The 16,482-nt window shown below is 33.4% G+C and overlaps 1 protein-coding gene across 5 annotated transcripts in view; it reads left to right on the forward strand.

Annotated features, from left to right (window-relative positions):
* The window catches only part of FSTL5 (follistatin like 5), a 1,111,808-nt gene that overhangs the window by 519,200 nt on the left and 576,126 nt on the right, over window positions 1–16,482 (forward strand). Inside the window, exon 1 of one of the 5 annotated variants that reach the window (XM_079921032.1) lies at window positions 5,102–5,394. The exons of the other annotated variants lie outside the window; for them this stretch is intronic. The gene's annotated coding sequence lies outside the window, so the exon portion shown is untranslated. Of the gene's footprint in view, window positions 1–5,101; window positions 5,395–16,482 lie in introns of those variants that run through there. 5 annotated transcript variants of the gene reach the window in all.

The raw sequence follows: 16,482 nt of genomic DNA on the forward strand, positions 1-16,482 counted from the left end.
CAAATTTCATGTTAATAACTTTCCCGAGGTTTTCCTATAGCACAGACATTGCTATGCTATAGGAAAACCTACCCTGGTGGGCTCGTGGTTATTATTATGTGTTCTCAGAGATTTCCCCAATTCCCCAGAAATAAATCAAAGGTAGTTGCTTTCTTTTCTTTCTCCAGTGGGTATATATTTTTATTTTTTACCGAATTCAAACTTTCATTAAGGGTACGGCCCACAGAAGGTGCAGATTTTTTGCAGTCATCACAGATACAGGCCAATTTTTGGAAGCCCGAGTCTTCATCTCCTTCATGTTCAAGGAAACTACCTTGGTATTGTGTATTAAATGTTTACCTAGGGCTATAATCTCAAGTATAATGTTTGTTATACATATACTTCTCAAAATTTGTCACCACTAAATGATACTACATCAAAAGTGACTATATATACACTACCAAACATAAAATAGATAGCTAGTGGGAAGCAGCCGCATAGCACAGGGAGATCAGCTAGGTGGTTTGTGACCACCTAGAGGGATGGGTTAGGGAGGGTGGGAGGGAGGGAGACGCAAGAGGGAAGAGATATGGGAACATATGTATATGTATAACTGATTCACTTTGTTATAAAGCAGAAACTAACACACCATTGTAAAGCAATTATACTCCAATAAAGATGTTAAAAAAAAGTGACTATAAAACAAATTGAAGAAATGTTTATGGATATTTTTAGTATACAAAAAATTCAACCTGATGAAACACCTTTTCTTTTCAAACATTATTTTCTGTGTTTCAATACAAATGGAATCTTTACCTCTGCATTTTAATGAGCCTTGCCATAATTACTGTAGAGTGGCTTTTCAAAGGTATTTGTTGCACTAAAAACCGTGGTAGTAAACTCAGTGAACGTGATGTGTGGAAGAGCATAATTAGCTGGTCAATATTTTTGTCCAAAATACATAAAAGAGTAATAAGAACATACCTTTTAAGCGTGATAATTACTACAATTTTTTCATCTCTGGAGGGCAGTGCTTATATTGTCATGTGAACATGGATTTTGGTACATGAAGTGGTAGTTTTGTTTTAATGCTTTATGTCAGAAATATAAGAATAATAATGAAAAGATGGAACATAGTTTAATAGAGTGCAGAGAAAACATTTCAGTATATGGAAAACCATGGGTAAAACAAGCATTGGAGTACCATCTTTAGAAATGAGACAAATATTTCAGCCAAGAATCTGTGCAAAGAATTTTGTAGACCATCTTGTTTTAGTCACTTATTATTATGTTCAAATGGGTAAATATATAGGAAAAAAAATAGAATAAACTTGGAAATTTGAGATTTAACAAGAAAAAATCTGAATTATAGAACCAATCACTAACACTTGCTGATGGATATTGACAAACCATCCCCCTTTTGCTCCTAAATGTATGTACGTGTTTCAAGATTTTTGTTTTTCCAATTAAAAATGGAAACATCAAAAAATTGTTCATATTTCATGTGGGCAATATATTTCAAGCCTCAGAATTACTATTTCAGCACTTTATGGAATGTGCAGTATTCCTTTTGACTCTTGCACCTTGATTTTTCACTTTCCTATTTGTTTTCCTATTTGTTTCTAGTACCTTTGTCTCCTTCTTTCTTGAAAGCTCAGGTATGCATTTAACTGAAAATATGTTATACTTTTTCCAGAATTTCTAGGTGCTCTTGGAGGGAGTGTGTGTATATGTGTGTGTGTTTCTAACAGATTTCTGAAGCTAGTAGCCAAATTACCTATATTGTAATCATTTCACACTATTAAACATTGATATATTTCTTTTTTCTTATTTATTTATAGACACTCTTTTTTTTGTCTAATGAGAAATTGGTAGTTTTCCCCCTAGCTCTCTCCTTTAAAAAGTTTTTAAAATTTTATTACTTTTTTTGGATGTCACTCTCTAGGGAAAAAAGTCTCTTGATCAGCTTTAGACCATTTTCACATAGATGTGGGCCAAATCAAGGGAAGGCAGTGATTAAGCTCTAAAAACCTTACTTGGAACATGAATTCCTTGGAAATGTTCCATTGAGATAATTTCCCATATACCTAAAGATGAAAATAATCACTTCTTTTGATTAACTTAATGTGAATGTTTGTCTTTGATGCTGGTCTTCTTTTCCATGAGTAAAAAATAAAAGGAAAAATATATGGGACTTGTTTATATGAAATTCATATAATGGTAAGATAGATACTAATTCCAAAGTTTATACAAAGGGGTGCATAGTAGGAAGACCAATTCAGTCTGTCATATTTTATGTATATTAACAGTTAAGGTAATATATGTATTAAATATCAATTCAACAGATATTCATTAAACCCATAGTACATATTGCCCTTGGTATTCCATACTGAAATTTTCAGTCTTACAGAAAAAAATCCTTTGGTCACAGTTATAATATCCATATGAGTAAATTTAGAAAGTAACAAAACATTCAAATTAAAAATAAAGAAAACTTAGCAAGCATTAAGAATACCATCCGTTAAATAGTAATAAATATTCAAAGGAAATTGTGCAGTCATGAATTTAAAAATAATAAATGTTGTTGGCAGGAAAAAAGATTTGTAAATCTCCTTAGGAAGAGGGAAATAATAAATCTGTAAATTACTAAGTGGTGAGCAAATACTCACCACTTAAAGTCACCAAAGGCAAGATTTAGAATCACCTAAAATTGGAAAGTAGCTGTGCATAATCCATCTGACTTTGTGAAGGGCTGATTGTGCTGAACTAATTTCCTTTTTTGGTAGAGTAAGGGTTTTCATAAGCATGGAACTACCTGAGAAATGTAGAAATGCAAGTGAAAAAGGTATATTTTAGCGTATAAGACTCACCATTTACAAGGTAACAAATATAACATACATTGTTCAATTTATTTTTAAAATTCATTGGCTCGAGAATCTCAAAATTCTCTAAAAGTAGTGTCTGTATTGCTTTGGCAAAAGTTGCAAACCCTGAAAACATTGCCTGATCTATCCTAACTTATTTCTATAAAAGAGGAGTACAGCGGGAATATTCAATTTTACATAAAAGGGTACTAGAATAAGTATAGTTTTTATTTATAACCATTAATTTCCCTATAATTTTGCCCACTATATATTTTCCCAACAAAAATTAATTCACCAAAGCAAACTATAATATAACAAATATTAATGTTTTACATTTGCTATTGCAGTCAGATATCATCTAAATACTTCTTAATCAGAAGCATATTTTCAAAATATAGCTGTTTGTTTTGCTGCTTCTTGAGGTATTTCTCGATGCAGAAATTTTCTATTTTTGCAAAGATTAAAGGCATAGCATAAATAAATATATCAATTTGCCTTCATATAAACAGTTTTACTGTGACATTTGCAATTTAATCAATCAGATTAATTTACTAAAAGAAACAAGAAAGACAAATGTTTCTGCAAATGGTCAATGTAAAATAAATGACTCTTTTTATAATCAAAAATATATCATTATATTGAGTTTATATCATAAAACACACACACAGACACATAGTGGTATAGTGATTAACAGCAATTTGTTAATGACAAACATTTGTACATTCTGTATTAGGCCTCTCCAGAGAAATAGAAGCAATAGGATGTACATATATATTGTTTTGTTTTTTCTTCATTGTATATGTTTATTGTATTTTTTAAATTTCTATTTTATATTACAGTATAGTTGATTAACAATGTTGTGTTAGTTTCAAGTGTACAGTACAGTGATTCAGTTATACATATACATGTATCTATTCTTTTTCAAATTCTTTTCACATTTAGGTATTACAGAGTACTGAGCAGAGTTCCCTGTGCTATACTGTAGGTCCTTTTTGGTTATCCATTTTACATATAGCAGTGTGTACATGTCAATCTCAAACTCCCAATCTATGTACATGTATTTTGAAAGAGATTTCTTACAAGGAATTGATGTACATGCTTATGGGGACAGATAACAACGGAGCTCTGCAGGGTGGATCAGCAAACAGGAGACTCAGGAGAACTGATAGTGTGGTTTTGGCCTGGAGGTGGGCTGTCTTGAGAACCAGGAAGAGCCGAAGTTTCAGTTCAAATCCAAAGGCAGGAAAAAACGAATGTCCCAGATCCAAGGGACTCAAGCAGGAGGAATTCTTTCTTCCTTGAAGAGAATCAACATTTTGTTCTATTCAGTACTTCAACTGATTGGATGAGGCCCACCTACATTAGAGAGTGCAATCTGCTTTACTGGCTCTACCTATTGAAGTGTTTGTTATCCCCAAAAAGCATCTTCACAGAAACACCCATAATAATGTTGGACCAAATATCTGGACACACCTTGGCCCAGTCAAGTTGACACATAAATTTAACCATCCCACATACTAAACTTGAAAATGTCAACTATGTTGTAATTGAATATATCTTAGACTTCAACTGTATTACATTATACACAGCAAGTGTTTGCTGTTGTATCAGAATGCAATTACACTGTTAAAATTGTTTTCACTATATTTGTCCTACAACTATTAAACTTGACTCTGTTTTAAGAACTAATTTCATACCTAGAAACAAAGTCGTGTATTGTATTTATTCATTGAATTAGTAGTAGATAGGTGAAAAATTACTTTTGAATTCATTTGTTAATATAAGAGCTTATCCCTTTTTGATTCCTTACAGATTTCAGAACAAGGTTATCCTCTTTTTAAACTAATTATATATTTTATGTCAACATTTTAAATATACTTTATCTCTTTATTTTGGAAGATTAACAATAATTGGAATTATCTTGGTAAGATTTTATCCTTATACCCCTGTATGTCGGTGGTGGGGAAAAAAGGATATACTTTAATAAATAGGCACTTACTCTTTGACTTTTTAGATGTGAAGTAATATTGTGAGCTCTGATTAGATGTCCTTTATTAACTGTGCCTTGTTTAATCTGTTGAACTAATGTCAACTAAACTAACATTATTGAGAAAAATAATTACAAATACAGGCTATTTTACTTAAGACTACCGCATATTCCCTCCATCTATTAAGATTCTTTGCATCAAAAATTCCTTGATCACTTGTATATATTGATGTTATACCAACAGCATATATAATATCTAAGTATCCATGCCAATTCATCATAACTGAGGCCAATACTCACCTAATTTTTTGTGGATGATTGTACCATCCTATTGTATGGGGAAATAGCTGAACTCTTAAGACAGAAAGAGAATATAGAAAACGTAATTTTGGTAAATACTGGGCAAGAGAAAGGGAAGAAAATGTGTTTCTTAGTCTATTTTTCATTGAATCTACAGAATGAAAGGTGGCTTTACAAAGTTTATACAAGTTTCTGGGAAGAAGAACACAGGGCAGAAAAATCACTTTAAAGTTTAAGCTCAATTTTTAAGAATTCACTTCATAGGTAAGTGAATAAGTAATAGGAATAACTTCCTAGAAAAGTCTCATGAAATGGGAACCTTGGTTAAATCCAGAGAGATGAATTGAAGCACAGTTGTCCAAATTCAAATCTTTCAAAGTAAGGCATTTATCATTTTAGAATAGAACAGAAACTGATTTTTTTTTTAGGAGATGGCAGTTGGTTTGATCAAACAATAACAAATCAACAAGATTTTAGAAAAAAAAAAAAAGAAAGTCAATGACAACTGTCCAGGCCAAATTTAGATAGCTAATTCTCATATATAATGATACATATTGTTTTTCTTTTAGAAATTAGCATCTAAGTTCAGCATTTTTACTGTGCAGTATTAGATTCAGAAGGGTAATTTTACTGTGTTCTTTCATTTCATTACAGAGTTTTAGTTGATACAGCACATTGATCAATACAGGGTATCAGTAAAACTCAGGAAACCATTAAAGCAGGATTTTTGAAATTTAAACGCAATCGTTTTGTATGTGGAAAGCAGGAATATGAAAATTCTCTTATATAAGTTTATAACAACTGCATTGGAAAGAGGCTATGTTATTTAAAACTAAGTATATTTAAGCATAAATACAGAAAACCAGTACTTCAAAAATAGTTCTTAATTTACAGATGAGAAAAAGGAGAATGGAGGTAAAATAATGGAGCAAAATAAGAAAAGCAAATAATCATTAATAATCACAGAGTAGTTAAAAGAATAATCTCAGAAGAGTTAAGGACACATGGGAGATTAAATAATGTTGAGATGTAACAATGCAATTGGAGGACTCAATAGGATCACAAGAGAGGGCATGCCGGGTATATTTGAATAGAAAAAGGAAAAAACACAGTTTAAAATAGCATATAGTACACATAATAAATAGATATGCAAATTTAAGACAGGATATTATCATTATCATGTATAAAAAACTGGAGAGAGTTCAATAGGGCAATGTTTTGTTTAGGGAGAATTTGGTTTGTGGACCATTTGCAAATTTATAAGAAGAGAATTGTATGACTTATATTATCACTGTTATTGTTCTTGTTTTGGAAAACATGAAAAATTTGAAAATGTAGTTCAGTGTAGGCAGAAAAGCTCAGATATCCAACTAAGCTGTGTGAGTAAAAATATATTTTTTAAACATTCTTGAAGTAAACTTTATTGTAACCTACCTTCTAATTGCAAAGGGGAACATGAGGAAGACAAAATATTATTTAATATTTAATTATAACAATTAATAATCAATCCCAAATTGATTTATTACTTAGAAGTTGTATCCATATGAAATGAGGATAGGAAATGTCAAGTGTATGAATGTGTATAAATTGTTCCAAGAAGAAACATAGAAGAGAAAAAAAATGTAGTATATGTATTATCTGCACTTTCTCAGGAAGGTAAAGCAGGTGCTGAGAAGAGAAATTATCAATTTATTTTAGGAAATTGTAGTAGGAATTGAACTAAACAAAAAGCAACATAAACATCCTGAATCTGTGAACAAGCAGGAGTGTTAAGAGTTCCTCATTTTGTTTGTAAGACTACCTGGCTAGTACATATTCACACTTCAAATTAGACTACTCAACTGTTATTTAGAAATCCATGTCAAGGAGAATAGTAAATTCATGATGAGATAAAATTTAGACTATATGCTTGATCTATAATGAAGATATCACAAACTTTGTATTAATGTTGCTAATCAGAAATAGTATGTGCCATATATAAATGAGGAAGATATTTTGACTTCATGCACCTAATTCTAATAGAATTTAGAAGACACTTCTTGATCATTTTAATTAAAAAAATGTAGAAAGTAAACTCTCAAACTAGTAAGCCATTTGTTTGTTTAGTACTTCGAAATATATTGCTGAGTCAGATACTCTTAGCATATTCACCGTTTTAATTTTTAAAGCAGTTAAAAAGCAGAAAATTAAGATTTTAAGATGTCAAATAGCTGTCATACTTAGTAAATGGAGGAATTGTAGGAAATTGATATACGTGCTTAACCATATCCCATTATGTTAATAATACTATCTCGTATCAGTTGCTACCCTATCTGCCTCTGCATGAATCATATCCAGGTAGGGCAGGTTTTATTGGCATGTGACCTAGGCAATTGAGCGAGACCCCATGCTTAGTAGGGCTGCATGTTTGCGTTTAAACTATGCTGCCACTATCTTGAAATTCTTCATAATTTTTGAATAAGGGGCCTTGTATTTTCATGTTGCACTAAGCCCTGCAAATTCCGAAGCTGATCCTATCTCAGGGCCACAGATATTTCCTTCATTTATTTCAGGGAGTCCTAGGGTGGCAGAGCCTCTGGTGTGCATTCTCTGCAGCTTTTGCCTTTCCCAGAGCGCACATGTGGCAGGAAGAAGGATATAATTGAAGCTGCTCCCCACATCACTTTGTAGCACTCTGGGTGCCTGAGGATTCTTGCCCATTGACCTGGAAGGGAGAGAATGACTCCTTGCACCGGTCACCTGTGCTCCAAAGCAGAGCCTCAGAAAATCACTCCTCAAAGCGGCGCCTTTGGGTTCATCATTTCTTTTGTTTCTCCCTGGGAGCTGGGCAGCCACGAGGCCTCGGTCACATTTCCTTCATTACCTTGGCCACTACTTTATTCTTTTATTGTCCTCCTCGTGTGTTTCTTTAATTTTTTTTCTTTGTTTTTTGTCCTAGCATTTTTCTTATCTTTTATTATTTTTATTTTTATACTGTTTTTAAAGGTTACTTTCCATTTACAGTGGTTACAAAATATTGGCTATAGTCCCTGTGTTTCATAATACATCCGTGAGCCCATCTTACACCCATTAGTTTGTACCTCCCACTCCCCCACCCCATGTTGCCCTTCCCCCCAATGGTAACCACTAGTTTGTTCTCAATATCTGTGAGTCTGCTTCTTCTATGTCATATTCATTAGTTTGTTGTATTTTTTACCTTCCACATATAAGCGATATCATACAGTATGTATCATTTTCAGTCTGATTTATTTCACTTAGCATAGTATCCTCCAAGTCCATCCATGTTGCTGCAAATGGCAAAATTCCATTCTTTTTAATGACTAATATTCCATTATATATATACATGCATATACATATATATATATGTATATGTGTATATATATATATATATATATATTACATTATCTTTATCCAGTCATTTGTTGATGGAGACTTAGGTTGCTTCCATATCTTGGCTATTGTAAATAGTGCCACTATGAACATTATGGTATATGTATCTTTTCAAATCAGTGTTTTTTGTTTTTTTGTCGGATATATACCCAGGAATGGAATTGCTGGGTCAGCAGAGAAATGCAAATCAAAACCACAGTGAGATATTACCTCACCCCTGTCAGAATGGCCATCATCAAAAAGTCTACAAATAACAAATGTTGGCGAGGGTGCGGAGAAAAGGGAACCCCCTTGTGCACTGTTAGTGGGAATGTAAATTGGTGCAACCACTGGGGAAAATAGTACGGAGGTTTCTCAAAAAACTATTGATATTAGAACTTGCCTTTTATCTTGAACCAGAACCCTTCATTTTACTTCCAGCAAATAAACAAACAAGCAAACAAAATAACAACTCAAACCCACCAAAGCATATAAACTCAGGTGCAATACATATTCAGAAGTGGAGGAACATTGTGCCAATCTTCAAAAATACTCAAGACCCAATTCAGTCACTGAAAAGTTTTTGTTACAGAGCCATACATTGAATTTTAAATGTTTCCCTAGATAAATGTAAACCAGTAGTTAGCTTATGAGTAATTAAAAGGGGAATGTGTCAACTCTCAGTAATATTTATGCCAGAAGTTGTTAGTTTTTTTCTCTGTGACAATATATTGGTACCGCACAATAGATATGACTCAAATAAACACATGTTCCAGTTGATAAAAATGACCATATGCTATGTGAGTACACTAGGACCACCATAACAAAATACCACAAACTGGGTGGCTTAGTGCAACAGTAATGTATAATCTAGCAGTTCTGCAGGCTAGAGGTCTTAAGATCAAGGTGTCTGCAGGGTTGGTTTCTTCTGAGAGCCGTGAAGGAAGATCTGTTCCAGGCCTTTCTCCTTTCTCCGGAGGTTTGCTGGCAATCTTTTGCATTCCTTGTAGATGGCATTCTCTCTGTACCTTCATATCATATTTCCTCTGTACATGTCTGTCTGTATCCAAATTTCCCCTTTTTACAAGGACACCAGTCATATTGCATTAGGGCCCATGATGACCCCATTTTAACTTCATTACCTCTGTCAAGACTCTATTTCCAATTAAAGGTCACATTCTGAGGTACTGGGGGTTGGGACTTCAACATATATCATTTTTGGGGAACACACTCCAATCTATTACACATGCCAACATAAATAGAGAGGAGAGAAAGGAACACAGGAAGAAAAAAGTGGAAAAGACTTTTTATTATGATGTGAACTGGCCCTTATTTTAAAATAGATCACCAATAGAAAAAATCATAGGTTTACAGATATGAAGTGAAATACTTTATTCTTTCTAGCATCTGATGCAAAAGTTATTTATTTACTTTTAGTTGATTTACAATGTTGTGTTAGTTTCAGGTATACAGCAAAGTGAATCAGTTATACATATAACCACTCTTTTTTAGATTATTTTAACATGTAGGCCATTACAGAGTAATGAGTAGAGAGATTCTGAGAAATTTGTTATGGCTTTCTTGAAGCAAGACTATCTCTTTCAGAAATTTATTACATTTAGATAATTTTAATTTTATCAATAAAAGTACTTATCTTTCATAATGTTAAAGTGTGGTCAGATATGTTGAAAAATGTTCTTAAATCTTTTCAAAATATGTCAAAGGTTTTAAACAAGATACATGACATATCTCTTGATGAAGCATCTTATAAATGGAGAAAACAGGCAATAATACATTTTAAAAAAGCAAAACTGATAAAAATCCAATCCCAATCCAGAGGATTTCAACAATGAAATAGGAGGAAGGTCTGTAGACCGTACAAAAACAAAAGTAGCACCCAGAGTTCTCATAGCCTGAGAAGAAAAGCTAGGGCCGGAAGCTGGTTTAAGAAATAAAATAAGAGCATTAGAGTGTCAGCTGAGAAACTCCAAGATCAGGAAGGAATTCTTTTCAAAAGCGAAATTAGTCAAGATGGGATAGGGTAGAATGGAAAACTTGTATTGCATATGGCCACAGGTTTTATATTTGTTTTTGTTTGGGACATTGAAAATCAGTGGCTTAAAACAATTACTTTATAGCTATTGATTAAAAATGAAGTCATTTCATATCAAGCAGGAAGAAAAATCATAACTAATTATCACATTTTCCAATATTGATGCTGTAAAAGGAGTATTTCAATCCTGCATTTTTTAGAAAAAGTAGCCAGAGGGGTATTTCCATTCCATTGTAGGAATTTTTCGAGTTTAGTGTCTCAGTGTGGCCGAATATGGGATCCTAGCCAGTTGGAAACGTGTTTTATGATTGAAGACTCCCTATGACATCTGTAGAATTTCTTTTAGTCATTTTCTGACATAGGAAGTCACAGTGTTAGGTAGCTCTGCTAAATAGCCCATACTATCCTGTTTTTATAACAGGAGGACAGCTCAGAAGAACAATGCTGTTGAAACCTGACATGACGTCAGATATAACTCAAATATGAAAAAGACAAATATCACAGTATAAAAACTGAACGGGGTTATCTAAAAAAATGGGGGTTATCTAAAAAAGGGTTTAATAATGATTTTAGAAGACATGTACATAATAAAGCTAGCTGCTTCTGAAATTATATTAGAAAAATCCAATCACCGTTCTAAAACTCAAAGAAGATACTGAGTCTAGAGGCTCTGCTGCAGTATGATGTTTTCAGTTTCAGCCATTGATCCACCGATTCAAGTATCAATCTAGTATGAGACCACTGTTCAAAAATTTTACAACAAAATTCTTCAAATACAATTTTTAAGAAAGTTATGGAATGAGAAATATTTAGGGGCAAGAAACAAATAGTAGAACTGAATATAAGGAATTAATTGAATGCCCCAATAAACACAAGCCAACTGAATATAACCTTCAATTCTGATGTGTTTTTATTCCACATTTCCAATATCATTTTGAGAGAAATTATAAGAAAAGGCTCCTATGAGGAATTTATTTTAAAGATATTTCAGACAAAACATATTGAATCAATTCACTCCTCTTAAAGTGGAATCCAAAGAAGCCTTCAGTTTAACAAGTTCCCCGGTGATTCTGATGCACACTATAATTTGAGAAATATGAAACTTTTCCAGACCTGTGACCTTTATCCAGAATTCAGACATCTGAGTATATGTTTCTGATCTCTTAACCTTGATCTTCTTTGCAGCCCATCTTTCCCCACAGTCCGCTTAAATTTTGAGCATGATCCTGCCCTGTTTTCCTCATGTTTATAGACATAACCGTTTCTCATTTGTCTGAGTTATAGATTATGCTATTTACAGACTATTATTAGCTTTCCCATTCCACTGTGACTCTTGACTTTTCCTGACCTTCGTGATTGTGCACTGACTTGACAGACTAATATGATATTAATGGTGATCTGAAACAGAATGTGGTTCTTACATTGTGCTGAAAATACTGATGATGTTACATGGACCTAATAATAAATAAACAGTATCTGATATTATGTCTTTTTCCATTTTATTCTCAATTTCCAATATGAGGCAAAAATGCACATTGTCAAATCTAACAGTATCATTCTATTGCAACTTAATATTTATTTGACTTTCAAAAAGTTTGCAATTTGAATGCTTTAACCCAACCATAGCACTAATATGTAGGAATGTATGATTTCTACTGTGCATGATGTTCTGTGGCTAATATTTCAGTTCTGAAAAATTTAAAAATTTTGACTATCGATAAGTATGAGAAATTAACACATGATTCATGGGTTTTCTGTTTCCTCTCTCCCTTTTGTTGTATCACGAGTATTAGCTGCTCAGCACCTGTTGGGGTTTAAATATCAAATAGTTGAAAATTGTCTCAGACTTCTTCTGGTACTTTCTCTTAAATTTTGACTATTATTTAAAAGGTATGCATATAGCCCTCCAACTATTTAATAAGTTTAAATGTTACAAGAATTCTACCTTATTTTTAAAAGATTTCCTCAATTATTTTGAAATGTTATTTCTTAAATTTGAAATTGATAGAATCACACCTGTTCAAAGGGCAAAAATTGGTGAACTTGCTTTCCAATACAATTATGCCATTGTTTTGGATGTAATGATGAATTGCATCCTTGAAAGCCTGTAGGCTAATTGATTTTTTTTCTCTCTTAATTGAGTGAATAGTGTGAATATACCACATATTCTTTTGACTTTACTCTTTGACACAAAGCATGTAGTATGTCCTCTTTGTATTAATTTAGAAATCTAACTCCGTTTAAAATGTATGTCAACATAAAAATTATTCTAATTGAGTAATAGATAAGAAGCTGAAAATCTAAAGTTGATGAATTATTCTCACTTGTGGAAAACTGGCATAAAAATCTGATCTATTTCTCTGTCATTTCATACCCTTTCTTTATTTTAAGGCCAGTTATTTGGATGAACCCTTCATATTTCCAATCCAGCCTTGTCCTTAACTCTTGGAAAAACTTCCTCATCACTGACGTCAAAGAACAAAGCATATGGGTTCCTCATCTGTCACCATCCTCATCCTCATGTATCTCATTATCTATACCAATCCTCACAATCAGAATATATATACCGTATCTACTTTATAACTATGAATGGACTCAATTAAGAATGCATAAACATGTGTAATAGGCTAAATACTAAATTTTCTCATATCACACAATTTCAGAATATGTTTGTGGCATACTACCCTGTCATAGCCAATACCCCAGTATTGTATCTTCCAAATATAAAAATGTATTGAATATAAAGTAAAATTAAAACTAACACTTAAAGAGCAATTGTAGGAATGTTTAATAAATTCATGGGTGCATTTTTATTGTTTCTTTAAGCAAAATGGTCCAAGTAGTTGTAAATATATTTAACTTTGCATACTGGTCTATGTTATGCATAAGGCAAAAACACTAAAAATAATAGAATTTCATTAATTCTTAAATCTTCTTAAAATTAGTTTTAATAGTATGAATAATTTCTAAATTATTTCTAGATTTTTTTTTTGCTTTAATCTCAGCTCAGGGGAGTTTTTGTTTGTTTGTTTTGGTTTTGGTTTGGTTTTTTTCCCAATAACGTAACGGCAGAGGATATGGAGAGTTTATCAGGATAGTAACCATCTATGAGTAGTGCTCTTGAGGGAAATCCAGATGAAAAAGGAATAAGCAGAGGGAAAGCTTTTACAGTCCTATAGAAAGCTATGATTTAGTGAAATGAGGTTCCTGGAATTTAAAGATTAGATAAAAATAGAAGCTGCTTGTCAGCCCCTTTCAACCGTGGTGCTAATCAGGCAGGTGGGCCACACATTCCAGCTGGGTTGTTCCATCCCCTCAGGACCTATTTGCAACCTGCTGTGCACGTCTTTTTATATTAAGCAGCAGTTTAAATCATATGCCTCTTCAGACGCACAATGTCAAATGTCTCCATGTATCAACATATTTTTCTGTATGATAATGAAAATAACAGATGTTTTAAGTTGTCTTTTTATTCTAGTTTAGTTTTTTGGAATTTGGCACTTAGATAAACTATTTTCCCACAATTTATTAGAAAATATTTCTGATATACAATAACATATAAAATAATTTAATAAACCCCTATGAATCCAACACCAAAGTAAAAAATAAGATATTGAAAATATTCTTTAAGCCCCTGTGTATCTCTTCCCAACCATATTTCTTACTTGACCACCTCTTTAAAAGAAAGTGTTCTTCTTGAATTTTGTGTTAATCACTCCCATTATATTCTTTGTAAGTTTAATACATACGGATATGATGACAAACAATAAATAGTGATTTACATATTATAAAATGTTATAAATTATGATATCTTATTTATTCATTATGATTCCAATAGCTGCAATTTATTTATTTCCTCTATAATTAATCCTCACTTATAAATACCCCATACTCGCCATGTGAAGTGTTTCAAATTTTTATTACAAACTGTGCTGCTTGGGAGCATTCTTATACATTTTTCCAAGAGCACTAATGCAGAAATTACTCTAGGATACATTATCAAAAGTGGGTTTCCATCTCATAGGATATCTGCATATCCAAGTGTAGTTGATATTCACAAATGACTCTAGAAATGTCCTCAAACAATAGTATTTCTGATGGTCCAGTGACAGTCATCTGTGTTGATTCCAGGTTCTTTGGTTGACCTGTTCAGATTTGTCTTCCAGTCCAGTTGTTCAGCTTGGTGCTATTCAACGTGTTAACTAGTTAGGTTATTTTGAACTATCTTAGTTGTGCGTTTAAAAGGGTCTCACAACTTACTTAGATGTGCCTAATTCTCTGAATCTGTGAACATTCTATTCTCTTCATATTCCACATGCAGTAATCTCGGTGTTTGAAATGTAGGGCAGCATAGCTGGCCCACTGCTGCCTCCCCTGACAATTTGCATGTGCTGTAATTGTCCTTTCGGCTTCTGAGGCTGTGTTCTTTTCATTCCTGTCCCTGAGAACCTTGGAAATCATAAGTCAAGAACACAGGTCTCCAGATATGAAAACCTCTTGGCTGTAAATGACCTTAAAACACTACCAAAGTACAGACATTTAAGTTTATTTCTTGACTTTTTATGGTCATATCAGTAGTATAAACCTGCAATCCAAATCCTTATGAGGACATGCCTAATGTTACAGATACGAAGGGAATTATCTTCTCCCCAGCTAGAGCTCAGCCTAGAAACGGCACATTCCCTTGTTGCTTCTATTTGACAAACATGTTATTTTAGGAAATTTATATATATATATATATATATATATATATATATATATATATATATATATATATTCTCCTGTTTGATTTCCATGCAAGACAGTTAATTAACGCATGTTAAGTACCTGTTATCATCAACTGGTGACATGAATTATCTGTTTAATTTTTATCTATGTCTATGTGTGTATATGTGTATGTATCTGTGAGTGTATGTATGTATCTGTCTTCTATGCATCTACCAATCATTTATCCACCATTCCATCAATTCTTTTTATCCTCATCCTCTCTTTACATTATTTCAGCCGTTTTAATTTGTTTGATTGTTCGCAGAGGGACAGTAGTCGTGAGTAAGGCTCTTAACCCCTGTCCAGGGATTGACCCTAGCTGCCAGTCCACCAGGGGCCAGGGGCTAGAAGCCAAGTTCCCTGATTCTTATCCTGTTTGAAAGTAAAAATGTTTCAAGGAGGAAAAGCTCCAAAACAGGTACAAAGTTTATTATTAGAGACTCAGCACAACTTATGGGAGAGCACACAGAGAAACAGTTTATTTATTTAAAGCAGAAATACACACCCAGGGAGGAGGGTGGGCGCCTGAATGAGGAGCACCATGAAGAGGTGATTTAAATCACTTATATAGGACAGTTCTTCCGGGTCTTTGTTCACATTTGGCCAATTATCTTGTTTCTTTTTTCACACCTGACTCATCTTAGGACCCTCCCCAAGATGCGTGTGCAACAATTTTCTAAGATGGATCCCACCGCAGAGGGCTGTGTGTGCATGTCCATACATATTATGGGGTGGCACCCCCTCCCTTTTTGACCCCCAAGGAGCCTTCCTGTGCATGTGCAGTTAGGGACATTTTCCTTGACCTTAGGTGGGCACCTTATCTCTTTACTTCAGCAGAGCTCAGCTTCTGCCACTGGCTTTGTCCTTGGCGTGTCTGCGTGAGAACAAATCTTCAGTGTTACTCCACTTGACAAACACCAGCTGTCCAGCCCAGAGGCCCATCTATCTCCTACCTCATGATGACTAAGTTTTATGTGTATGTATACTTATAAAACTGTATTTTCTTGTGTTTTTGTGGTTTGAATTCACATCAACAGGACTGCTTTTGTTCTCATTCTGTTGATTAATTTTTCACTCAGTACTCTATTTTTAAGATCTTTCCATGCCATTTGATTATTGCTTCTATCTGTTGAATCCCTAGTCTTTACAAATCAGTTCTCCCA

Source organism: Stenella coeruleoalba (assembly GCF_951394435.1).
Source record: "Stenella coeruleoalba genome assembly, chromosome: 4".
Lineage (NCBI taxonomy): Eukaryota > Metazoa > Chordata > Mammalia > Artiodactyla > Delphinidae > Stenella > Stenella coeruleoalba.